Source organism: Thalia democratica, chromosome 5 (genome assembly GCF_965202585.1).
Source record: "Thalia democratica chromosome 5, ktThaDemo2.hap1.1, whole genome shotgun sequence".
NCBI lineage: Eukaryota > Metazoa > Chordata > Thaliacea > Salpida > Salpidae > Thalia > Thalia democratica.
Genome location: NC_139169.1, coordinates 68,702,613 through 68,730,442, shown reverse-complemented (window position 1 = coordinate 68,730,442; position 27,830 = coordinate 68,702,613). Strand labels below are relative to the sequence as shown.

General features: G+C 25.8%; 11 non-coding genes across 11 annotated transcripts; 6 read left to right on the top strand and 5 right to left on the bottom strand.

Moving 5' to 3' along the window:
- The first annotated feature begins 10,553 nt into the window (after positions 1-10,553).
- On the top strand, positions 10,554-10,625 carry Trnad-guc (transfer RNA aspartic acid (anticodon GUC)). The gene has a single exon. It is a non-coding gene; the product is annotated as a tRNA-Asp (tRNA).
- A 434-nt stretch (positions 10,626-11,059) lies between these two features.
- Positions 11,060-11,132, top strand: Trnar-ccu (transfer RNA arginine (anticodon CCU)). Its single transcript has one exon. It is a non-coding gene; the product is annotated as a tRNA-Arg (tRNA).
- A 371-nt stretch (positions 11,133-11,503) lies between these two features.
- Trnar-acg (transfer RNA arginine (anticodon ACG)) lies at positions 11,504-11,576 on the bottom strand. The gene has a single exon. It is a non-coding gene; the product is annotated as a tRNA-Arg (tRNA).
- Positions 11,577-12,524: 948 nt separating this feature from the next.
- Trnav-aac (transfer RNA valine (anticodon AAC)) lies at positions 12,525-12,597 on the top strand. The gene has a single exon. It is a non-coding gene; the product is annotated as a tRNA-Val (tRNA).
- A 1,422-nt stretch (positions 12,598-14,019) lies between these two features.
- Trnag-ucc (transfer RNA glycine (anticodon UCC)) lies at positions 14,020-14,091 on the bottom strand. Its single transcript has one exon. It is a non-coding gene; the product is annotated as a tRNA-Gly (tRNA).
- A 3,200-nt stretch (positions 14,092-17,291) lies between these two features.
- On the top strand, positions 17,292-17,363 carry Trnag-ucc (transfer RNA glycine (anticodon UCC)). Its single transcript has one exon. It is a non-coding gene; the product is annotated as a tRNA-Gly (tRNA).
- A 985-nt stretch (positions 17,364-18,348) lies between these two features.
- Positions 18,349-18,419, top strand: Trnag-gcc (transfer RNA glycine (anticodon GCC)). Its single transcript has one exon. It is a non-coding gene; the product is annotated as a tRNA-Gly (tRNA).
- A 366-nt stretch (positions 18,420-18,785) lies between these two features.
- On the bottom strand, positions 18,786-18,858 carry Trnav-aac (transfer RNA valine (anticodon AAC)). Its single transcript has one exon. It is a non-coding gene; the product is annotated as a tRNA-Val (tRNA).
- A 949-nt stretch (positions 18,859-19,807) lies between these two features.
- On the top strand, positions 19,808-19,880 carry Trnar-acg (transfer RNA arginine (anticodon ACG)). The gene has a single exon. It is a non-coding gene; the product is annotated as a tRNA-Arg (tRNA).
- A 376-nt stretch (positions 19,881-20,256) lies between these two features.
- Trnar-ccu (transfer RNA arginine (anticodon CCU)) lies at positions 20,257-20,329 on the bottom strand. The gene has a single exon. It is a non-coding gene; the product is annotated as a tRNA-Arg (tRNA).
- Positions 20,330-20,762: 433 nt separating this feature from the next.
- Positions 20,763-20,834, bottom strand: Trnad-guc (transfer RNA aspartic acid (anticodon GUC)). The gene has a single exon. It is a non-coding gene; the product is annotated as a tRNA-Asp (tRNA).
- Positions 20,835-27,830: the final 6,996 nt, after the last annotated feature.

Genomic DNA, 27,830 nt, shown 5'->3' with positions numbered 1-27,830 from the left:
AAATTAACTTTTGCAAGCCAAAGTGCGTGGTTGCTACCTATACTTTTGCCATTTGTGCAGTTTTCTTACCATTGCTTAGAACTTGTGTAATAAATAGACTTTTTCTTATAAATTTATTGTGAACATGTTTTTATTGTTTATTATCAGTTTGTTTTACATAAAAATTAATAAAATATTAGACCGTGAACTTTTCTTTTTTACATAAGATCTCTCTGAATCACAAGTCTAACAAGAAGTTGCTGAACCCAGTTTATACAACATCACTGCTTTGAATAAAAACACAAATTTTAGTGTTACAGTGAAAAATTGGATTGTAGACAGGTGTTTCTTAAAAGATTAGTATATTTATCACAATTTATACCCCTAAAGTACTAGGAAATATTATATGTGTGCACAACCTTTTTATTACCTTTTTTAAGTAATAATGAGTTTAGTAAAGCTGTTTTGTCTAAACAAATGTTTAGATTTTTATTATTATGCTGTATAAAACTACAAAAAGAATTCTAAACATTAAAGGTGGTTAATTAATTGTAAAAAATCTTTGTCATAAACTATTATAAACTTTATCTGGGAAAAATTAAACCAAGTAACTTTTACAGTTTTAAAATATAAAAAGTACTAAAACGTTTAATGTAAATAAAAAAACTTAAAATTTAAAAACACAAAACTTATTTATCAAGTTTAAAACAAAGTGAACATTTTATAATTTTTATATGAAGTAGCAAATAAAAATTTTAGTAAAAATTGTAATTCAAATTCTTCTTTAGATACTTGCTAAAAATAAGAACTTAAGAACATACAGAGTGTGTTAAAAACTGTTCACACTGATTTTGTTTAGTCTAGCTACCATTACTTTCTTTAAACTAACAATAGTGAAATATTCAAATATGATTAAGATATATAAAAAAATTTGATTTTATAAGTAAATTAGAATAAACATTTGAGTTTTTAGCTGCTAGAATGTGTGTTTTTATTAGACTTATAAAATAATTCAACTTTAAAGTGTTTACTCGTTTTAAGAACACTTTACATATACAACCTTGCATATATATGCCTTGCATTAATGTTTGCTAAAAAATATAATTAGCTTTATTAAGTGTGAATATAATATAAATTTTAATAACTATTGTAACAACACAAGTTTTAAACTTTGATTGAAAACAATTTTGTTTATACTTTCAAGCTTCTAACAAAATGTTACCAATTTGAAAATTTAAAGTATAATTACTGTTATGGGATTAGAAAACAATGAAATTTTATTTACTCTTTAAACTTTATGCTTTCATAGTGATTTAAATCTAAAATTCCCAATAATATACTTAAATAGTTAAAATAATAAAATATTATAGCTCATAAGTTGTTCATTTAATCTTTATATTGTTTACTAAATACACTTTAGTAAAGTACTAAAATGAATTATTTTGTTCAAGCCCTAGTTATATTCTAGATATAAATGGTTCAAATAATATTCAAATTATATATTAATTTAAAACTGTCTACCATTTGTTAATCAATTATAAAAATCAATCTAAATATAAAGTTTAAGATTGCTAATTTCATTTATCAAGTTATTTTTTACACTTGATAATTTTTTACCTATTTATTTTAATTGCCTTTAAATGTATACTATAATTTATTCTGATTTTTTTTATAGTTAATTTAGCAAAAGAAATAAATTTGGATCAAGATAATACTAAAAATGGATAATGGTCTTCAGGTAAGGTCCAATAATCACAAATGATAAATGTAAACGTATAAGGTAAGCCCTTTTCAACTAATAAACAACAAATTTATTAATTACTAGAATATGTTCACATTAATCATAAGTTGGTATTTTCGTTTAAATTATGTTTGTTTATAAGTTCTGTTTAACTTAACATTCTCTGTTTCTTATTTTAACACAAAAAACTAACATTTGCTCGTTTTAAAAGGTGATAGAGCAGTCCAGAAACTTTAGATGTTTTTTGATGCTTTTAAAATATAAGAATATCTGAAATATATATTTTTTGTTTACTTTATAAATTTTGTTTTATTTGTTTTATTATATGTTGTTACTTTTTAATTACATAAATTAAAAAAAAAATATTTAAAATTAAAAACCCCATAGTTTTAAGGTTAATAAAAAAATGTTTTATAACCTATATGATTTGGTGTATTTTTCAACTAACTTCTAGAGTATTTTATAAGTTTACAAATGTTAACTAAACTTTGATATGATTTACATGAAATTAAATTAGATTTTTTTAAATTTTGTGGTGATTTAATTTTTAGTATCTGTTTAAAAAGAATATTGCAAGTACGTAATACCTTTCATATATTGTTTAATAAAATAAACTAACTTTTAATATTATTATCAGATTGTACTTAACTAATTAAAATTGTTCTTTTTAAGACTGTTAAACATCATACTTATTTTAGACTTTGATCCCTGGTAGCCCATCAATTGGCATTAATTAGCAATTATCATATTATACATTAACAACAATGTCGTGAGATAAAAGAAGATGACAATCAAAATTTGTAAGCCATTGTTGTTTTCTTTTTTTTTTTTTTGCTTTTATTTATTTTTCATCAACAAATTTTCGATTTAATCTTTTCATGTTTACTGTGTGCTGTAATTGTTTGTAAACTATATTTTCTAACCTATCTAAGTATAACCAATTTAAATTGCAAAGGAACTACAATCTTTATTTTTGCCTATATTTGACTGTTATTAAACAAATATCAATAAAATTTTGTTTTGATGATTTAAATGGTAGTGGTTAAATAACTTACATTTTCAATTGTTTTTTATTCTGATTGAAGGTAATACTCTTTATAAAAGTGCTGCGTTACTTTAAAAACTATAATAAAGTTTGATAACTAGTTTAGTAATGCAAGTTGAAAACTTTGATTATTTCAACCTTTGTTTATTATTTGACCAATACAGGTTTTAAAACTTACAACAAACCATCTTATTGATATGAAGTTAATAAATGAATTAAATTATGACTACTGTTTAAACTATTTATTTTTTTTTTCAAACTCTAATAAAAATTACTTTTAATATGTTTTTAACAATATAACAGCTTTTTAAGATCCTTATCTTGATTACTTTATAAGTTTATACTGAATAATTTTTTAAGTATATCGTACAAATCAGTTTTTTTTACACAAAGAGATCAAACATAGTAGATTTTTTTTATTCACTAAAAAAACAAGACCAAATTCAGCTATTAAACAACATGTATTCTTTAAATATCTATATTTACCTTTTATAAGAGTTAACTTACATATTTTATTTTATGTATATTGTTCTACAAAAATCAATGAAAACAAACTGAAAGTAAGTGAAACTTCACGTGGTTAAACAATTGAAAATTTATCAAAAAACAACTGATACATAGATTGGTGAAGACGGCAACAACATCCAACAACTGGGCTGGGCCTAGAGCGGCTTGGAAGAAGTCTTTGGTGAAAATTTCCAACCAAATGATGATAAAATCTAAACTTCAAGCCAACTCACGTTCGAAGGCCAGTCAAACTTCATACATCGAAACGGTGTGGAACGGTGAGTTGAAAACCAAGAAGTTGCTCAATTTCGGCTGGCTGGAGGTAAGAGTTAAGATGTTGAATTTTCTAACAACTTTAAAAAATTAACACAGTTGTTTTATGCTGAGTTATCAACATGGCATAGTTGTTGTGAGCAGTTGGTTTTTAAATAATATTTAATAAAAAAAAATTAACATAATACCACTATTTCATGCTAACAACATAACTAGCGACAAAATTTTAAGACTAAAACAATTTCAACGCCTCTTTATTAAAATTTTAAATAAAAAGAACTTTACAAACATTCTATTCCATCCTAATTTAGCAGCATAATTACCAACAGACAGTTAAGACTTAAACAATAACTTGGTTATAATAAATAACTATGTGTTCAAATAACAGTCTAATGGCCTCGTCAGTTTAAAACAAACCCGATACAAGTTCACAGGCCGTGCGCGAACTGACGTGCGAAAAGGTTAAGAGCTGACGGACACCAGCAGTTCTTTCTACAGCAAGATCAGCCATCAGGCTCAAGATGAAGTTGGTCACCAGCAGAACGTGACCAGTCAAGTAAGGGAAATTTATTACATACAATTTATGATCGGTTAGAATAAGGTTTTATTTATTAACCTAAATTCGTATTTCAAGCTGTCCAAATGAGTGAAGCATTGTTTTGGTAAAAAATTATAAATTTAAAGTGAAATTTTCAAGTTAATGTTATGTGAAAATATAATTTTTTAATCAACTGAAGTTTAAGTTTTACAAACGATTTAGAATTGTATTGATGATAAATTCTAAGAAGTTAAAGTGAAATTTTGTGTTTAGCAAAATACAAAATAACTTTGTTTGACAATATAAAAATTTCATTGATAGTCAGTATAAATATTAAGACTTTTTTTTGCCTTTATTTACTCTTGTTTTGTAGTTTTTACCTCATTTATTTTTTATAAAACTACAACTTTTTTTACAGATGTAAAAGCTACGTAACTCTCCACCACCAATCCATTTGCAGAGTAGGGACACTAAAGCACAAGAAGGTGGAATAGTGAGGTTGAAGCCTTACCAGACTAGTTAGTGTATACACGTCTGCCTTTAACATTTTTGGAGTAAGAAATTTCTTTATCTTGTCTGTGTTGTTTTGTGATAATAACATCATGAGTTGTATTAAAGGTTGCTGTATTTGTTAAATTAATCTGTATCTTGCCAGTGTACAGCAAATAAATAGATAACTTATAATACTAACTGAAATGCTAGCTAAAATTTGCTCTTTTTTGTCTGTGTTTAATAACTCCGGCTGATTCTTTTTTTTTTTCATTTAAACAGCTAAGTTGATGTTTTTTAAGTGCTTAGAATTAATCTTGTTTTGGTATTCAGTTTATGTTTATCTATATATTTAATTAGTTTTTCTTTATAATAAAGTGTTATTGCTCAATAATCGTTAAAAATGTTATACTCTTTTTTTTATTTATAATTTAGAAAATTAAAGATTTAGTATTATCCTTAAAAGAGGTAGGTTTTGAGGAGATAGACTGATTTTATTATTATTTATTAACTATAAAAAACAGGACTCATTACAGCTATTAAACAACATGTTTCTTAAAATATCTATATTTACCTTTTTATGACTTTAGTTACATATTTTATTCTATTTATATTATTCTACAAAAATCAATGAAAAAAAACTGAAAGTAAATGAAAGTTCACGAGGTTAAACAATTGAAAATATATCACAAAACAACTGATACACACATTGGTGGAAACGGCAACAACAGTCAGCAACCGGGTCGGTACTGAAGCGGCTTTGAAGAAGTCACCGGTGAATGAAGAAGTCCAACCAAATGATGATAAAAATCTGAACTTCAATCCAACTCACGTTCGAAAGCCAGTCAAACTTCATACATGGAAACGGATGTGGAACGGTGAGTTGAAAACCAAGAAGTTGCTCAATTTCGGCTGGCTGGAGGTAAGAGTTGAGATATTGAAATTTTCTAGCAATTTTGAAAAATTAGCACAGTTGTTTTAGGCTGAGTTAACAACATGACGTTGTTGTTGTGAGCAGTTGGTTTGTAGATAATATTGAATAAAAAAATTGAAAAAGTAGTACCACTATTCTATGCTAACAACATAACTAGCGACAAAAATTTGAGACTAAAACAATGTCAACTCCTTTTTATTAAAATTTTAAATAAAATCAACTTAACAAACATTCTATTCCATGCTAATTTAGCAGCATAATTAACAACAGACAGTTAAGACTAAAATGTTACTTTAGTTATAATAAAAAACTATGCATTAAAATAACATTTTAATGGCCTCGTCACTTTAAAACAAACCCGATATAAATTCGCAGGCCGTGCGCGAACTGACGTGCGAAAAGGTTAAGAACTGACGGACACCAGCAATTCTTTCTACAGCAAGATCAGTCATCAAGCTCAAGATGAAGTTGGTCACCAGCAGAACGTGATCAGTGAAGTAAGGGGAAATTTATTACATACAATTTATGGTCGGTTAGAATGAGGTTTTATTATTTAACCTAAATTCGTATTTTAAGCTGTGCAAACGAGTGAAGCATTGTTTTGGTGAAAAATTAGAAATTTAAATTGAAATTTTATTTTGAGCAAGAAAATGTCGCAGTTAATTGTTATGTGTTTATATAATTTTTTAATCAACTGAAGTTTAAGTTTTACAAACGATTTAAGCATTGTATTGATGATAAATTCTAAGAAGTTAAAGTGATATTTTATGTTTAGCAAAATAGAAAGTAATTTTGGTTGACAGTATTAAAATTTCAATGATAAAGATTTTTTTGCTTTTATTTACTCTTGTATTATAATCTTTACCTCATTTATTTTTTATAAAATTACAACTTTTTTTACAGATGTGAAAGCTACTTGATCCCAACCACCAGTCCATTTGCAAAGTAGGGACACTCAAGCACAAGAAGGTGGAATAGTGAGGTTGAAGCCTTACGAGACTAGTTAGTGTATACACGTCTGCCTTTAACATTTTTGTAGTACGAAATTTCTTTATCTTGTCTGTGTTGTTTTGTTATAACTACATGAGTTGTATTAAATGTTGCTGTATTTGTTAAATTAATCTACATCTTGCCAGTGTAACAGCAAGTAGTTAGATATTCTATGATTTTTACTAAAATGCTAGCTAAAATTTGCTCTTTTTTTTAATTTTTAATAACTCCAGCTGATTCATGTTTTTTTTCATTTAATCAGCTAAGTTGATGTTTTTTAAGTGCTTATAATTAATCTTGTTTTGATATTTAGTAAATGTTTATCAATAAATTTATTAATTTTTCTTTATAGTATAGTGTTATTGCTCAACAATCGTTAAAAAATTTATACTCTAGTTTTTTATTTTTTTTATTAATAATTTAGAAAATTAAAGATTCAGTATTGTCCTTAAAAGAGGTAGGTTTTTAGGAGATAGACTGATTTTTGGTTAATAAATTGTCATAGCGCGCTTTGATTGCTATTAATTACTCAATGATATAAAAAAAAATTGATAATTTTTGAAATAAATTTAATTTTAATCATAGTGCAAGCTACATATACTTATTAAAACTCTAAACAAATGGTATGACAATTTTTATTGTTAACATTGAGTTTTTGAGTATGACAACTGGTAATTTTGATCTTTAAATGAAATAAGTTGAGAAGAAAAAGAATGAATTTTTTATTTTGATAATTGGTTTCTATATGGTTTTATTTCAAAAGTCCGCTTCTTACAAGCTGTTTGTAATTTTTAAAAGTGTGTTTCTTAAAAATTTTAATTATTTTTTTTCTAATGAAAGGGGATCAAAATTTTAATGTTTTTTTCAAAATGCTAATAAATACAGCTTCGAAATTTTTTTCTTTATTATGGCTGTATTGGATTTTTTTACAAATATTTTTATATTTTAAAAGTTATTTGAAAAAGCTATTTTTTTATATAAATTATTTTGTAGTAAAAACTGTAAATTAATAAAACTTAGTACATACAAATGTAAATATTGTTTGAGTATTAAGTAATTTATTAATTAAAAACTTAATGTTTATAAAAAAATTACATATCGGTAGTTAAAAACTTTTTTATGTGTGATAATTGTGTTTTTGTTGATTCTTGAGGTAGAATGGGCTTGTTCTATAATGTATTAATTATTATAAAACATTAGCGAAAAAAACAAATAAGTAAATAGAGTAGGATTTTTATTAAGTCGAAATCTAAAGTTTACTAACCAATCAGTCAAAAATATTCTTAATGTTTCTTATGAGCTATAAGAAATTGATGTTATTATATAAGTTTTACAAATCGAAAATTCATTCATTACTAAATTAACTTTCTAATCGTAGCCAATCGTCTTAACTTTTAATTTTAGTTTAGTTAATGCTATAAAAGTTGTTATTCTAAAATTATTCAACAATAAAATTTTTGATGATGAAAATTTTATTAAAAACCAACAAAAAACGATACGGTTGTAAAAGTAATAATTACTGTTTTTAATTTAGCAGTGCTTTTATTTTAAGAACAGAGAAATTAAAAACCAATTTATGCAATCCATTCATCAACATATAACTATTCGATTTTCTACCCATAAGTAAAATTCTATAAATTGATGCATTACTTAATTGCAATGTAGTTTGTTATTACGTCACGATGCAATTATTTTTAGAATAAAAATGCGATAAGCATTGCATTAACAAGTCCTACATGGTCTAGTGGTTAGGATTCCTGGCTTTCACCCAGGCGGCCCGGGCTCAATCCCGGTTTAAGAACATTCCGCTGTAATCGTTTAAGTGATTAGTAATTCACGTCGTGGCCGTGACAACCCAGATTCGAAACCTGGTTACAACAACTTTTTGTTATGCAGAATTTTAATTATAAATGAAAATTATGATATAAAATCATGTAGGTATTTATTTCACTAACGATAGCAAAAAAAACATAATATATAAAAGTAATTTATATAAAATTATTTAAGCAATAATAAAAGTGAAAACTAATTATTCTATTTTTACCAGGTTTCAATGGGAAAAAATCCGGTCTTAGCAAATATCAATAAATTAGTAAGACTGCACTAAACAATTTTTGTGTAGTGTTTACGAAAACAAAAATTTTATAGTGTTTTATTATATTAATACAAAAAGACGACATTTCTGAAACTAAACAACAAAATATATTAGACATATTGTACGTTTATAAGCATATGGCTTAAGAATTTTAAATATGTTATTCTAGTTAAAATTTATAAACAAACTTTAATAAAAAATTAAAAAAAAAAACGTTATAAGTTTGCGTTCAATAAAACTTATGTTCGGAATTTTCAAGGTGATTTCACATTTTTCTGGTTTAACTATCTCATTTCTTTTTAACTCATTTAGGTGAGATTTAATAGTTCTTTTTATTCATTCCTATCCAACTAAGGTTTTTATTCAATTGTAACCTTCTTCAAAGAATTGAGGTTAACAGATTATATGTGCACGATGACACAATGTCCTGATTAGATTGACTTTTCGCTTCACACCACAATGTGACTGAAAAGTCAAATAATTACCAGTAAAAGTTTCTTTTCTGAAAACAAATGTCACAAATTCAGTATTTTGTCATTTATCCAGTACATCAAGGTAGGATAACTCGTTATTATGTTCTATTTCATTAGTAAACTATATTGAATTATACCATTTGATAGCTTAGTTATTTGATTTTTCAGTCACATTGTGGTGTGAAACAAAAAGTCAATCTAATCAGGACACAGTGTCATCGTGCACATTTAACCTGTTCTCATGCATTTCTTGAAAAAAAAATTGTACATATTTTTTATAAAAACTTAAAAGCTTCAACTTACTAAAACTTTATAGATAATGTTTAGTAAAAGGTGACAAAGTTAATCTAATTAATACTTTACAAACTAAAAGAATAAAACTTCACTCAAACACTTTTAAAACTTATGTTCAATAAAGTTTTAATAACTCGAGTTGAGTAAAAGTTTAAAAACTTTTATTTGTTAAAAGCTTTTAGATTTCTATTTAATAAAACTTACAAAATTATTTTGATAATGTTCTATATTGTTGGTTTATTATAAATTATTATAAAACTTTATAAACATATGTGCAATAAAACTTTTTAATCTAGTTTTTATTAAAATTTTTCAAACTCATGTATATTAACACTTTATGAACTTATGTTGAAAACTTATAATCTTGTTATTATAAAATTTATAAGTTTATTTTTAATAAAACTTTATAGTCCAATTATAAAAAAAATTACTAACTTATTTAAAATAAAGTACTAAAACTTTAAAAACTTGTGTGAAACAAAATTTTATAAACTTATGCTCAACAGAACTTTATAGATTAATGCTTAAAAAAACCTTGTAAACTTATATTTTTTTAAACTTTACAACTAATTACTATTAAAAGGAAGGTTTTTAAACGTATTTACATACCATTTGTAATTTATTATTAACACTCATCTATTCATAAGATAGATATTTACATTCATTTAAAATTCACCACTTGGCAATGAAACTAGTATATCTTTGAAAAACTTAGTGAAATAAAAAAAAATAAAATGAGTAATCTGTTAATAATAAGTTGCAAACGGTTAATAAAGAATTTTACAAACTATAACTTTATAAAATAATGCCATATGCTAAATGAATCTACTGAAAAAGATTTTCTAATTAGTATTAAAAATAATTGTTACTTTTGTTATTAACTGTTTAAACCTGAAGTTTGTCAGTTAAAACTTTATAAAACACTTTAGTTAATATATTTTGAGTTACTTTTAAGTTTTTAACAAAGTTTTATTTAACTTGTAGTAATTAAAATAAATTAATCACCATAAGTAGTTTAATAAACAGAATAAATATCTAAGTTTGCTTAGAAAGTTGTTAACTGCTTTAATACTGTTAGTACAAATTTCAAGGTATAAAGCTGAAAAGCTTTTAATTGTAAACAAGTATGCTTAAACCGAAGTGATGTTTGTAAGCATGATAGGTTTATATACACAATAAGTCACATTTCGACAAGTCCTCGTTAGTATAGTGGTGAGTATTCCCGCCTGTCACGCGGGCGACCGGGGTTCGATTCCCCGACGGGGAGGTTTTTAAAAATTTATAATTTTGTTTAAAGATCTCTCTACTGTTGATAAAAACAATAAAAATCTATATCATAATAAATTAATTAAAATTAATATCCGTTACTAGGCACCTAAACCATAACAACGACGTTTAGTATATTAAATTAATTAATAATAAATTTGAAATTTTATACATGCTGGCCTCAGTTTATTTTTAAATCTATGAACTAATATTGAATACATAAGTATGTTATTATCTTTAATAGTGATAAAAAAGGCAGCCAAGTTAAGTAGCTTAGCTTCAATGTTTTTCAGTTAAATTTCTTGGGTTTAGTTTATAAAAAAATATCGTTTGGTAAGGTCTTACCTTAGGCTATTGTTATAAATTCTACATCAGGCAGACAGGCAACAAAACAATATTAGTTTTATATTCTCTAAAATTAATTTCATTGCAAGTGACTGCGTGGCCTAATGGATAAGGCGTCTGACTCCTAATCAGAAGATTCCGGGTTCGAGTCCCGGCGTGGTCTTTTTCGAAATGTAATTTCAATTTACACATGACTTGTAAACTGTTAATAATAAATGTGTATATTAATGATTTTTATATAATTTATTAAACATATTAACTGAAAAAACTCCTTTAAAACAATAGTTTATATCGTTGTTATATGGAGGACACTTCTGTTATCGTAAATAATAAGTTATTGAAATTTGTATGCTGAAAAATTGCGCCTTTTTTGCAATTTTTCTTAGCAAAATTTTTAACTGAAAACAAGCTACTTTAACAATTTTAATAAAAGTAAAAAGTATAGAGTAAATATATACAAAATTAATTCATCGAATCCAAACCTTAAAGATTTACAGATTAATAATTAAGGTTCAATAAATACAATCAAAATAGTGACCACGATGGGACTCGAACCCACAATCTTCCGGTTCGTAGCTGGACGCCTTATCCATTGGGCCACGCGGCCGGTCTATTACATTGTCATATTTGCGTTTATAAATGTTAAGTTTTAATGCGCCCGTGAAATATTCTCTCAACTATACAGTTCGAAGCAAATAAATTCGGCTAAATCGCTACGTCACAATTATAATTGGCTGTTAACTGAGATTATATCGCTGTTAGCTTTTAAGTTCAGTTGTAAGTCTTATTTATTGGCTCAAAACTTATTAATGAACTCTTTTCGGTTTCTTTTATTTTACTAGAAAATAATGCTATTCAAAAGAATTATTTTTTTGGATATTTATTACTTAAACTTAACCATAAATTTTATTACCAACAGTCAAACTTTAATTGCTACGTCAAACTTGATTATTATTTTGTATGTACATCAATTTTGATAACAATTTACGCCGAAAAACTTGCTTTCTATTAGTATTGGAAACTATTTTTCGCCGTGTGTATATAGAATGTACAGAGTAAAAAATAAAACTATAAGGGTTACAATCAAGTATATATTTTTATTAACAAGTATAAGTCGTTATATGTTTTAACGAATTCCAATTACAATTAAAAACAAAATATAGTTGATAAAAGTTACAAAACTAGATTTATATATAAAATTATATTTTACAGGTAACTTGCATATAAATTCTTACTTTTTAAAAGGTACTTCGAAAAAATGAAGAAAGTTTTAAGTGTTTGATAAATACTTAAGTTTGAATTTTAAAACACTTTGTTATTAAAAGGTTGTGGTTTTTTAAGATAGAACTTCGTATATAAACCTACACGTGTTTTTTATAGTATATATACAAAATGTATTTGTTAAAACAGAATGAAAAGTTTCAAATAAAAGCTACGTTAATTTGATGCTAAGATAAAGTTATATTCTGGTTTAAGTGTGCTGTAAAATACTATATAGAAGCCCTTGTCGGTTTGTTATTAGTATATAAACGCAATTAGCTGCATCTAAGCACAAGTTTCCGTAGTGTAGCGGTTATCACGTTCGCCTAACACGCGAAAGGTCCCCGGTTCGAGCCCGGGCGGAAACATGCTTTATTCAAAAAATAAAATTGTTGATTATCCTGCCAAAAACGCATATTACACAACTAAGATAATCTAACTACCATCTATTTTTTCTGTGTTAATGATTACTGAAAAAACAAATTATATCAAACTTTGACTACTTACATATATTAACGTATAAGAAGTCAATAATTTTATTTTGCCATTAAATGTAATCAAATGTTTTTAAGCTATAAATTTTAATAAAGTAAGTTTTATATACTTTTTTCTATTATTTGTATAGAAGCATTATAAAAGTAAGTAAAAGTAGTTCTGGAGAATAAAAATGTTATTCAAAAGTTTTTATTTCTGATTAATGAATTTTAAGCATTAAACCGATTTTCAGACAAAAATGCATTGTCCGGGAATCGAACCCGGGCCTCCTGCGTGGCAGGCGAGACTTCTACCACTGAACCAACAATGCATGTATTTTAAATCGGTTTGTGAAGCTTATAAATTATTTTTCACTTATGTGCTCAGTATAGCTACAAATATTACTTTGTCAATGCTTATATTTGCTTTAAAAGTCCACCATTGCATCATAAGTTTTAAAAAACAATAACATACAACAATAAACATACAAATTAAGCGTCTAATTGGAATTATTTTATTAAAACTTTACATTGAACTATTTTGTTAAATGCTGTTTTTGTTAAATTGTAAAAATTAATTTTTAGCTGAGTTAGTCAATTTTTATTATTGACCATTTAGTTAAGAGTAAATCATGGTTACATTTTAACTGTTTATTTTATAAAACTAGAATTGTGTTTTTTATGAACATTTTTGTGTTGATTTTCTGTACAATACTTTATAACAACCTATACTTGAAGTTAGCAAAGTTATCAAAGTTTGTTTAAACATAGTAATAGTTAGTCATCACAGTTAAACATAGGGTGGGCAACTTACAGCCTGCGGGTTGGACCCGGTCCGCAGAGTGGTAATTACAAGACCGTAAAATGTAAAATGATACTCGCAAAGACGTTTACTTGCCCGCTAAACCAAGCTTTTGTACTTACACTTTATATTCTTTGATTTAATGTTAGTTGTTAAAGCTTAAAGGGCTGGCTAAACTAAATATGGTGTAACATACTAACTTAACCGTGAAAACGTTTATTTTTATAAAAAATAAAGGTTGAGATGATTTTTTTTAAAGCAAAAAATAAATTTAAATTTCTTTATAAGTAAAGAAAAGTTTAGGGTATGTTAAAAAGTAAGTTATTTATTTTTTGCTTTTATTACCTTGTACAGTAAGGTAAATTAGCTTTACTTAAGTTAACTATAAGCTTTAAAAAAATAAGCAATACTTGCTGCTTACAAGTTTTTAATAAATCTAAAAAAGAAACTTAGGCTTAACTTGAGTTTTTGAATAAAATATAGTTTAATTTTAAATTGAGAAACCTAAGCAAAATTGCGTCGACCGGGAGTCGAACCCGGAACTAGTGCTTGGAAGGCACCAATGCTAACCGTTACACCATCGACGCTTGCGATCATATTCAACAAATTTAGTTTATAAATTATTTCTAAAAACCATCCATGTGTAAAGCAGTAAACACTAAATAAAACCAGCAGTAAAGCTTAGCAATTAGCAGTATATCTGGAAATAATTTTGTGCTCTTTAATCTATAATTACAATTTAAGTAACTTTCTTTAAATATTTTAAACAAGTTTAATCTTTTTTGAAGTAATATTAAACTTATGTTTCATTAAAGTTGTTTGTACTTGATATGATGCTAGAATTTAGAATGTATTGCAGATATTACAAGCTTTATTACTTTTCCTTATATTGATAAAAATAACTAATATTTTTATTATTGACTCTTTTAAACTTTTTTATCTGAAACAAAACAAAATCATAATGTATAGAAAAAACTTTTACGATAATGTAAATAGACTAATTACTTTAAGTGGTCAACTTGTATTTAAATTTGTATTTCAATTTTAAAATTAACTTTATAAACCAAGCTTGTTGCTTTTCAAATCATTTATAATTGTAAACCCTTATGTAATAAATCGAATTGTAAGTATTAAAGTTTGGTAAATTCAAGCAATTTAAAAAGCTATATAAAAGATTTATCTTTATTTTTCCATAGTTTTTTTTTACATAAATTCTATTGTTGACAATAACTTAAGCAATCATATTAGCAATATATTTGGTTTGTTTTATATACTAAAGATAACTATTAATTTTATATGATGTTTTATAACGAAACATGAATCTTTGTATTTAGTTATATGCATAATTTGTTTTATAAGTTGTGTATGTGAAAACGCCTTTAATCATCTTATTAATTGATCAAGTGTCTTTTGATAAGAAAATCATAACAAAAGTTACGATTTTTATACATTCAATTGAATTTATTTAAAAAAATCACAAAAAAATACGTATTTCTTACAAACCGAGACGCTTTTTCTTGTATGTTTACAAAAATAAAGCTTCATTTGATTACAGCGATTGTACCCACAAAACAAGTAAAGTTACAGTTTATACATTGTTAAAAGCTAAATATATATAACTAGTCAAAAATTCTTAAGTCAAAAATTCTTAATCTTAGTGTGTCGGTAATACCTGGTATAAAAAATTGTTTGTTTAAAATTTGATTACAATGTTTTATTAAAATAGCTTCGCTAATCAGGGTCTTAAGTTTGTTTCTACATTCTTTTAAATAACCAAACATTAAAAATTCACTTTTTTTGACTTACAACTTTTTATAGTAAAATAAAATTAAAGAAACTGGAAAGAATTCATTAACAAGTTTCTGAGCCAATAAAAAAGACTTACAACTGAACTTAAAAGCTAACAGCGATGTAATCTCATTCAACAACCAGTTATCATTGTGACGTAACGATTTAGCCGAATTTATTTGCATCGAAATGTAAAGTTGAGAGAATATTTCACGCGCGCATCAAAGCTTAGTGTTTTTATTGGTATTTTTTTAAATTTTAACATCGAAAACAGTTTAAAAGTTTTTTTAAGTTATAAAAGTAAACCAAAAGTTTAAAATAAGATATTTAAACCAAATTTAAAAGAATACCCATAAAAAGTTTGAAAGCTGCGTTTAATCTTTTTATTGATATCCTTTTAAAATTTGACATCTAAAGCAGTATAAACAAGTTATTTAAGTTATAAAAGTAAAATAAAAGTTTTAAAAAAGATGTTTTAATCAAGTTCAAACTGATACCCATAAAAATTTTTAAAGCTGTGTTTAGTCTTTTTATGAGTATCCTTTAAAACTCAATTGCTAAAGCAAAATAAATAAATTTTCAATATTATTTTGATTAAATTAAAGTTATAAGAAATTGAACAATTTTATGATAAAATGTACGTAAAAATATTTCAAAAAATTGTACAAAAAAGTATTTTTTTAGATACTTCACATCGGTATAAAATTGTACATTCTTTTAAAAGGATACCGATAAAAAGACTTAGCCCCGGGTCGGTCTTTTTATGGGTATTCTTTTGCTGCAAACGGGATACCTATAAAAAGACCGACCGGTTTTTTAACGTGAGGACTTTTTATAGGTACTATTTTGTGGGTAGAATTTGTGCAATCGAATCTGCCCATAACTTAATGTGACGTCAGTATTTTATATTTAAAAAATTACACAACTAAGTTACAAAATTACGTCACATTGAATAGTAAATTAAACAATTTTATAATACTTACTTTTTTTGGGTATGACTTTTTATGGCCACTGTTTTGTGGGTACAATCGCTGTAATCAAATGAAGCTTTATTTTTGTAAACATACAAGAAAAAGCGTCTCGGTTTGTAAGAAATACGTATTTTTTTGTGATTTTTTTAAATAAATTCAATTGAATGTATAAAAATTGTAACTTTTGTTATGATTTTCTTATCAAAAGACACTTGATCAATTAATAAGATGATTAAAGGCGTTTTCACATACACAACTTATAAAACAAATTATGCATATAACTAAATACAAAGATTCATGTTTCGTTATAAAACATCAAATAAAATTAATAGTTATCTTTAGTATATAAAACAAACCAAATATATTGCTAATATGATTGCTTAAGTTATTGTCAACAATAGAATTTATGTAAAAAAAAACTATGGAAAAATAAAGATAAATCTTTTATATAGCTTTTTAAATTGCTTGAATTTACCAAACTTTAATATTTACAATTCGATTTATTACATAAGGGTTTACAATTATAAATGATTTGAAAAGCAACAAGCTTGGTTTATAAAGTTAATTTTAAAATTGAAATACAAATTTAAATACAAGTTGACCACTTAAAGTAATTAGTCTATTTACATTATCGTAAAAGTTTTTTCTATACATTATGATTTTGTTTTGTTTCAGATAAAAAAGTTTAAAAGAGTCAATAATAAAAATATTAGTTATTTTTATCAATATAAGGAAAAGTAATAAAGCTTGTAATATCTGCAATACATTCTAAATTCTAGCATCATATCAAGTACAAACAACTTTAATGAAACATAAGTTTAATATTACTTCAAAAAAGATTAAACTTGTTTAAAATATTTAAAGAAAGTTACTTAAATTGTAATTATAGATTAAAGAGCACAAAATTATTTCCAGATATACTGCTAATTGCTAAGCTTTACTGCTGGTTTTATTTAGTGTTTACTGCTTTACACATGGATGGTTTTTAGAAATAATTTATAAACTAAATTTGTTGAATATGATCGCAAGCGTCGATGGTGTAACGGTTAGCATTGGTGCCTTCCAAGCACTAGTTCCGGGTTCGACTCCCGGTCGACGCAATTTTGCTTAGGTTTCTCAATTTAAAATTAAACTATATTTTATTCAAAAACTCAAGTTAAGCCTAAGTTTCTTTTTTAGATTTATTAAAAACTTGTAAGCAGCAAGTATTGCTTATTTTTTTAAAGCTTATAGTTAACTTAAGTAAAGCTAATTTACCTTACTGTACAAGGTAATAAAAGCAAAAAATAAATAACTTACTTTTTAACATACCCTAAACTTTTCTTTACTTATAAAGAAATTTAAATTTATTTTTTGCTTTAAAAAAAATCATCTCAACCTTTATTTTTTATAAAAATAAACGTTTTCACGGTTAAGTTAGTATGTTACACCATATTTAGTTTAGCCAGCCCTTTAAGCTTTAACAACTAACATTAAATCAAAGAATATAAAGTGTAAGTACAAAAGCTTGGTTTAGCGGGCAAGTAAACGTCTTTGCGAGTATCATTTTACATTTTACGGTCTTGTAATTACCACTCTGCGGACCGGGTCCAACCCGCAGGCTGTAAGTTGCCCACCCTATGTTTAACTGTGATGACTAACTATTACTATGTTTAAACAAACTTTGATAACTTTGCTAACTTCAAGTATAGGTTGTTATAAAGTATTGTACAGAAAATCAACACAAAAATGTTCATAAAAAACACAATTCTAGTTTTATAAAATAAACAGTTAAAATGTAACCATGATTTACTCTTAACTAAATGGTCAATAATAAAAATTGACTAACTCAGCTAAAAATTAATTTTTACAATTTAACAAAAACAGCATTTAACAAAATAGTTCAATGTAAAGTTTTAATAAAATAATTCCAATTAGACGCTTAATTTGTCTGTTTATTGTTGTATGTTATTGTTTTTTAAAACTTATGATGCAATGGTGGACTTTTAAAGCAAATATAAGCATTGACAAAGTAATATTTGTAGCTATACTGAGCACATAAGTGAAAAATAATTTATAAGCTTCACAAACCGATTTAAAATACATGCATTGTTGGTTCAGTGGTAGAATTCTCGCCTGCCACGCGGGAGGCCCGGGTTCGATTCTCGGACAATGCATTTTTGTCTGAAAATCGGTTTAATGCTTAAAATTCATTAATCAGAAATAAAAACTTTTGAATAACATTTTTATTCTCCAGAACTACTTTTACTTACTTTTATAATGCTTCTATACAAATAATAGAAAAAAGTATATAAAACTTACTTTATTAAAATTTATAGCTTAAAAACATTTGATTACATTTAATGGCAAAATAAAATTATTGACTTCTTATACGTTAATATATGTAAGTAGTCAAAGTTTGATATAATTTGTTTTTTCAGTAATCATTAACACAGAAAAAATAGATGGTAGTTAGATTATCTTAGTTGTGTAATATGCGTTTTTGGCAGGATAATCAACAATTTTATTTTTTGAATAAAACATGTTTCCGCCCGGGCTCGAACCGGGGACCTTTCGCGTGTTAGGCGAAGGTGATAACCGCTACACTACGGAAACTTGTGCTTAGATGCAGCTAATTGCGTTTATATACTAATAACAAACCGACAAGGGCTTCTATATAGTATTTTACAGCACACTTAAACCAGAATATAACTTTATCTTAGCATCAAATTAACGTAGCTTTTATTTGAAACTTTTCATTCTGTTTTAACAAATACATTTTGTATATATACTATAAAAAACACGTGTAGGTTTATATACGAAATTCTATCTTAAAAAACCACAACCTTTTAATAACAAAGTGTTTTAAAATTCAAACTTAAGTATTTATCAAACACTTAAAACTTTTTTCATTTTTTCGAAGTACCTTTAAAAAAGTAAGAATTTATATGCAAGTTACCTGTAAAATCTAATTTTATATATAAATCTAGTTTTGTAACTTTTATCAACTATATTTTGTTTTTAATTGTAATTGAAATTCGTTAAAACATATAACGACTTGTACTTGTTAATAAAAATATATACTTGATTGTAACCCATAAAGTTTTATTTTTTACTCTGTACATTCTATATACACACGGCGAAAAATAGTTTCCAATACTAATAGAAAGCAAGTTTTTCGGCGTAAATTGTTATCAAAATTGATGAACATACAAAATAATAATCAAGTTTGACGTAGCAATTAAAGTTTGACTGTTGGTAATAAAATTTATGGTTAAGTTTAAGTAATAAATATCAAAAAAAATAATTCTTTTGAATAGCATTATTTTCTAGTAAAATAAAAGAAAACCGAAAAGAGATCATTAATAAGTTTTGAGCCAATAAATAAGACTTACAACTGAACTTAAAAGCTAACAGCGATATAATCTCAGTTAACAGCCAATTATAATCGTGACGTAGCGATTTAGCCGAATTTATTTGCTTCGAACTGTATAGTTGAGGGAATATTTCACGCGCGCATTAAAACTTAACATTTATAAACGCTAATATGAAATAATAATAGACTGGCCGCGTGGCCCAATGGATAAGGCGTCCGGCTACGAACCGGAAGATTGTGGGTTCGAGTCCCATCGTGGTCACTATTTTGATTGAAATTATTGAACCTTAATTATTAATCTGTAAATTTTTAAGGTTTGGATTCGATGAATTAATTTTGTATATATGTACTCTATACTCTTTACTTTTATTAAAACTGTTAAAGTAGCTTGTAGACAGTTAAAAATTTTGCTAAGAAAAATTGCAAAAAAGGCGCTAGTTTAAGTTTTCAGCATACAAATTTCAATAACTTATTATTTACAATAACAGAAGTGTCATCATATAACAACGATATAAACTATTGTTAAAAAGGAGTTTTTCCAGTTAATATGTTTAATAAATTATATAAAAATCAATAATATGCACATTTATTATTAACAGTTTTCAAGTTATGTGTCAATTGAAATTACATTTAGAAAAAGACCACGCCGGGACTCGAACCCGGAATCTTCTGATTAGGAGTCAGACGCCTTATCCATTAGGCCACGCAGTCGCTTGGTTACAAGCTTATTTTAGAGAATATAAAACTAATATTGTTTTGTTGCCTGTCTGCCTGATGTAGAATTCATAACAATAGCCTAAGGCAAGACCTTACCAAACGATGTTTTTTTTATAAACTAAACCCAAGAAATTAAATAAAAATAGTGAAGCTAAACTACTTAACTTGGCTGCATTTTTTATCACTATTAAAGATAATAACACACTTATGTCTTCAATATTAGTTCATAGATTTAAAAATAAACTGAGGCCAGCATGTATAAAATTCAAATTTATTATTAATTAATTTAATATACTAAACGTCGTTGTTATGGTTTAGGTGCCTAGTAACGGATATTAATTTTAATTAATTTATTATGATATAGATTTTTATTGTTTCTATCAACAGTAGAAAAATCTTTAAACAAAATTATAAATTTTTAAAAAACCTCCCCGTCGGGGAATCGAACCCCGGTCGCCCGCGTGACAGGCGGGAATACTCACCACTATACTAACGAGGACTTGTCAAAGTACGACTTATTGTGTATATAAACCTATCATGCTTACAAACATCACTTTGATTTAAGCATACTCGTTTACAATCAAAAGCTTTTCAGCTTTATACCTTGAAATTTTTACTAACAGTGTTAAAGCAGTTAACAACTTTTTAAGCAAACTTAGATATTTATTCTGTTTATTAAACTACTTATGGTGATTAATTTATTTTGAATACTACAAGTTAAATAAAACTTTGTTAAAAACTTAAAAGTAACTCAAAATATATTAATTTAAGTGCTTTATAAAGTATTAACTGACAAGCTTCAGGTTAAAACAGTTAATAACAAAATTATTAATTATTTTCATTACTAATTAGAAAAACTTTTTGAGTAGATTCATTTAGCATATGGCATTATTTTATAAAGTTATAGTTTGTAAAATTTTTTATATACCGTTTGCAACTTATTGTTAAGAGATTACTCATTTTATTTTATTCATTTCACAAAGCTTTTCAAAACTATACTAGTTTCATTGTCAAGTGGTAAATTTTAAATTAATGTTAATTTTTATGTTATGAATAGATAAGTGTTAATAATAAGTTGCAAATGGTATGTATATAAATACGTTTAAAAACCTTTCTATAATAGTAATTAGTTGTAAAGTGTAAAAAAAAAAGTTTACAAGGTTTTTTTAAACGATAATCTAGAAAGTTCTGATGAGCATAAGTTTATAAAATTTTGTTTTACACAAGTTTTTAAAGTTTTAGGACTTTATTATAAATAAGTTATTAAATTTTTTATAATTGGACTATAAAATTTTATTAAAAATAAACTTATAAATTTTATAATAACAAGATTATAAAGTTTTTAACATAAGTTCATAAAGTGTTAATATACATGAGTTTGAAAATTTTAATAAAAATTAGTTTAAAAAGTTTTATTGCAAATTTGTTTATAAAGTTTTATAATAACTTATAATAAACCAACAATATAGAACATTATCAAAATAAGTTTGTAAGTTTTATTAAATAGAAATCTAAAAGCCTTAACAAATAAAAGTTTTTATATATTATATATTAGATTAACTTTGTCAATTTTTACTAAACATTATCTATAAAGTTTTAGTAAGTTGAAGCTTTTTAGTTTTTATAAAAAATACGATTAAAAGTTTTTTTTTTTTTCAAGGAATGCATGTGAACAGGTTAAATGTGCACGATGACACAGTGTCCTGATTAGATTGACTTTTCGTTTCACACCACAATGTAACTTAAAACTCAAATAACTAAGCTATCAAATGGTATAATTCAATATAGTTTACCAATGAAAAAGAACAGAATAACGAGTTATCCTACCTTGTTGTACTGGATAAAAGACAAAATACTGAATTTGTGACAATTGTTTTCAGAAAAGAAACTTTTACTGGTAATTATTTGAGTTTTAAGTTACATTGTGGTGTGAAACAAAAAGTCAATCTAATCAGGACACTGTGTCATCGTGCACAAATAATATGTTAACCTTAATTCTTTGAAGAAGGTTACAATTGAATTAAAACCTTAGTTGGATAGGAATGAATAAAAAGAATTATTAAATCTCACCTGAATGAGTTAAAAAGAAATGAGATAATTAAACCAGAAAAATGTTAAAACACCTTGAAAATTCCGAACATAAGTTTTATTGAACGCAAACTTATAAAGTTTTTATTTAATGTTTTATTAAGACTTGTTTATAAATTTTAACTTATATAACTTTTTTTAAATTCATAAACCATATGCTTATAAACGTACAATATGTCTAATATATTTTGTTGTTTAGTTTCAGAAATGTCGTCTTTTTGTATTAATATAATATTACACTATAAAATTTTTGTTTACGTAAACACTATACAAAAATTGTATAGTGCAGTCTTACTAATTTATTGATATTTGCTAAGACCGGAATTTTTCACACTGAAACCTGGTAAAAAATAGAATAATTAGTTTTCACTTTAATTATTGCTTTAATAATTTTATACAAATTACTTTTATTTCTTATGTTTTTTTTTGCTAAATTCAGTGAAATAAATACCTACATTATCTTATACCATAAATTTCATTTATACTTAAAATTCTGCATAACAAAAGATTGCTGTAACCAGGATTCGAACCTGTGTTGTCACGACTACAACGTAACTACTATACCAGTGCTTCTGAAATGGGGTTCCGCCGAACACTAGGGTTCCGTGACGCCTCTCAGGGGTTCCGCAAAGCTTTTCGAAATTAAAAAAAGATCATTTATTTAATTAAACATTTTATGTAAAATTAAAATTAGGGTTCCGCGGAAAAGTTGAACTTTGGAAAAGGGTTCCGCCACTAGAAAAAGGTTAAGAAGCACTGCACTATACGATTACAGAAGATGTTACTACACAGGGAATCAAACCTGAGCCGCCTGGGTGAAAGCCAGGAATACTAGCCACTAGACCATGTAGGACTTGTTATTGCAACGCTTATCGCATTTTTAATCTACAAATAATTGCATAGTGACGTAATGATAAACTACATTGCAATTAAGAAATGTGTTGGTTTATAGAATTTTATATATGTTAAAAAAATCGAATAGTTATATGTTGATGAATGGATTGCATAAGTTGGTTTTTAATTTATCTGTTCCTAAAAAAAAGGAATGCTAAATTAAAAACAGTAATTATTACTTTTATAACCGTTTCGTTTTTTGTTGGTTTTTAATCAAAATTACATCATCAAAAATTCTATTGTTGAATTATTTTAGAATAACAACTTTTTTAGCAGTAACTAGACTAAGATTAAAAGTTAAGACGGTTGGCTGCGTTTAGAAAGTTAATTTAATAATGATTGAATTTTCGATTTGAAAAACTAATAGAATAACATCAATTTCTTATAGCTCATATAAAACATTAAAAATATTTTTGACTGATTGGTTAGTAAACTTTAGATTTTGACTTAATAAAAAGTCTACTCTATTTACTTATTTGTTTTTTACGCTAGTGTTTTATGATAAATTATGCATTTTAGAACAAGCCCATTCTACCTCAAGAATCAACAAAAACATAACTATTACTCATAAAAAATTTTTTAACTACAGATATGTAATTCTTTTATAAACATCTATATAAAAACTAATTAGTTAATAGCCAAACAATATTTACATTTATATGTACTAACTTTTGTAAATTTAGGGTTAATACTACAAAATAATTTATATAAAAAAATGACATATTCAAATAATATTTAAAATATAAAAAAAATTGTAAAAACATCTAATACAGCCATATAAAAGAAAACGTTTTCGAGGCTGAATTTATAAGCATTGTGATAAAAACAATAAAAATATATATACAATTTATAACAAAAAATAATTTAAATTATAAGAAGTTCACTTTTAAAAGTTACAAACAGCTTGTAGAAAGCGGACTTTTGAAACAAAACCATAAAGAAACTTATTATCAAAATAAAAAAATTCATGGTTTTACTTCTCAACTTATTTCATTTTAAGATCCTAAATACCAGTTGTCATACTCAAAATTTCAATATTTACAAAAGAAATTATCATACCATTTGTTTAGAATTTTGATAAGTGATATGCAGCTTGCACTATATTCAAAGTTAAATTTATTTTATAAATTATGAAAATATTTTCTTATATCATTGAGTAATTAATGGCAATCAAAGCGCGCTATGACAATTTATTAACCAAATATCAGTCTATGTCCTCAAAACCTACTTCTTTTAAGGACAACACTAAATCTTTAATTTTCTAAATTATTAATAAAAAACCGGAGTATAAAATGTTTAACGATTATTGAGCAAAAACACTTTATTATGAAGAAAAACTAATTAAATTTATTGATAAATATAATCTAAATATCAAAACAAGAATAATTCTAAGCACTTAAAAAACATCAACTTAGCTGATTAAATGAAAAAAAAAAAACAATCAGCAGGAGTTATTAAAAATAGACGAAAAAGAGCAAATTTTAGCTAGCATTTCAGTTAAAATCATAGAATATCTAATTACTTTCTGTTACACTGGCAAGATAAAGATTAATTTGACAACTACAGCAACAATTAATACAAGTCATGTAGTTATCACAAAACAACACAGACAAGATAAAGAAATTTCTTACTCCAAAAATTTAAAGGCAGACGTGTATACACTAACTAGTCTGGTAAGGCTTCAACCTCACTATTCCACCTTCTTGTGCTTGAGTGGCTCTACTCTGCAAATGGACTGTTAGTGGAAGGTTACTAAGCTTTCACATCTGTAAAAAAATGTTTTATACTTAAAAAAAATAAATAAGGTAAAAATTACAACACAAGAGTAAATAAAGGCAAAAAAAATCTTAATAATTATACTGACTATCATTGAAATTTTTATACTGTCAACCAAAGTTGTTTTGTATTTTGCTAAACACAAAATTTAACTTTAACTTCATAGAATTTATCATCAATACAATGCTTAAATCGATTGTAAAACTTAAACTTCAGTTGATTAAAAAAAACACATTTTCACATAACAATTAACTGCGACATTAATTTGCTGAAAATAAAATTTCACTTTAAATTTCTAATTTTTTACCAAAACAATGCTTCACTCGTTTGGACAGATTAAACATGAATTTAACTTAATTAATAAAACCTTGTTTTAACCGAACATAAATTATATGTAATAAATTTCCCCTTACTTCACTGGGCACGTTCTGCTGGTGACCAACTTCATTTTGAGCCTGATGGCTGATCTTGCTGTAGAAAGAACTGCTGGAGTCCGTCAGCTCTTAACCTTTTCGCACGTCAGTTCGCGCACGGCCTGTGAAATTGTATTGGGTTTGTTTTAAACTGACGAGGCCATTAAACTGTTATTTTAATGCATAGTTCTTTATTATAACTAAGTTATTATTTTAGTCTTAAATCTCTGTTGGTAATTATGCTGCTAAATTAGCATGGAATAGAATGTTTGCTAAAATGATTTTATTTGAAATTTAAATAAAGAGGTGTTGAAGTTGTTTTAGTCTCAAATTTTTGTCGCTAGTTATGTTTTTAGCATGAATTCTTTTTATTATGTTAATTTTTTATAACAATATTATTTACAAACCAACTGCTCACAACAACAATGTCATGTTGTTAACTCAGCATAAAACAACTGTGTTAATTTTTCAAAATTGTTAGAAAAGTCAACATCTTAACTCTTACCTCAAGCCAGCCGAAATTGAGCGACTTCTTGGTTTTCAACTCACCGTTCCACATCCGTTTCCATGTATGAAGTTTGACTGGCTTTCGAACGTGAGTTGGTTTAAAGTTCAGATTTTCATCATCATTTGGTTGGAAATTTTTACCAAAGACTTCTTCCAAGCTGCTCCAGTACCAGCCCAGTTGCTAGTTGTTGTTTTCGTCTCCACCAATCTGTGTATCAGTTAATTTGTGATAAATATTCAATTGTTTAATCATGTGAACTTTCATTAACTTTCAGTTTGTTTTCATTGATTTTTTAGAATAATTTCAATAGAATAAAACATGTAAGTAAAGTCATATAAAGGTAAACATAGATATTTTAAGAAACATGTTGTTTAATAGCTGTAATGAAACCTGTTTTTTATAGTTAATAAATAAAAATCTATTATGTTTGATCTCTTTGTGTAAAAAAAAATAGTTTGTACGAAATACTTAAAAGATTATTAAGTTAAAACTTATAAAGTGGTCAAGATAAGGATCTTAAAAAGCTGTTATATTGTTGAAAACATATTAATAGTAATTTTTATTAAAGCTTGAAAAAAAAAACAATTAGTTTGAATAGTAGTCATAATTTATTTAGTTTATTAACTTAATATCAATAAGATTGTTTGTTTTAAAATTTCAAAATCTGTATTGGTCAAACAATAATAAACAAAGGTGTTTGCAATCAAAAGTTTTTAACTCGCATTACTATAAAAGTTATCAATCCTTATAGTACACTTAAAATTAATATAGCAGTTTGATAAACAACATTATCTTCAAGCAAAATAAAAATCCAATGAAATTGTAAGTTGTTTAACTACTACTAGTAGAATCATAAAAATAAAATTTTGTTGATGTTTTTGAACAACACTCAAATAGAGGCAAAAACAAAGACTGTAGTTCCTATTCAACTAATATTGGCTATAGTTGGAAAGCTAAGAAAATATGGTATACAAAACAATTGAAACACACAGTATACATGTATGTAAATATTAAATCAAAAAATTCTTAATGGAAAATTAATAAAAGCAGTATTACAAAATAAATAGAAGACACCAACAACTTACAAACTTTGATTGTCATCTTCTTTTGTCTCACGGATTTGTTGTTAATCCATTGTTTGATTATTGCTGATTAGTGCAAATTTATGGGCTACCAAGTGCCGAAATCTAAAATAAGTATGATATTTAATAGTTTTAAAAACAGTTTCATTTATGATTATTGGACCTTACCTGATAACTATTATCCATATTTAGTATTATCATGCTTTAAAATTATTTTTTTTTTGCTAAATTAACTATTTAAAAAAAAAACAACAGAATAAATTATAGTATACACTTAAAGGCACATAAATTGGTAAAGACTTATCAAGTGTAAAATAACACTTTATAAGTAAAATTAGCAATTACAAATTTTATGGTGATTAACATATGGTAGACTATTTTTGTAATTTAATAGTAACTTGAATATTATTTGATTCATTTGCAAACAGAATAAAACAAGGGCTTGTACAAAAATTCGACTTTAGTACTTTATTAAAATGATCCGATTTTAAAGCAAAGGTGTTTACACCAATATTTGCTGAGTCATAAGTTAAAAAAAAATTATATATACCCTTAACCCCAATCCACCTTACCTAAACATATTAAAAACCAATTAATGCATAAAAATTTTATATTTTTTTTATGCTGACTCAGCAAATATTGAGGGATTTCCCTCACACCAACAAAAGGACTGTTATTAAAGTGTATAAAAAAAACAAATAGAGATTAAATGAACAATATAGTAGGCTGTGATA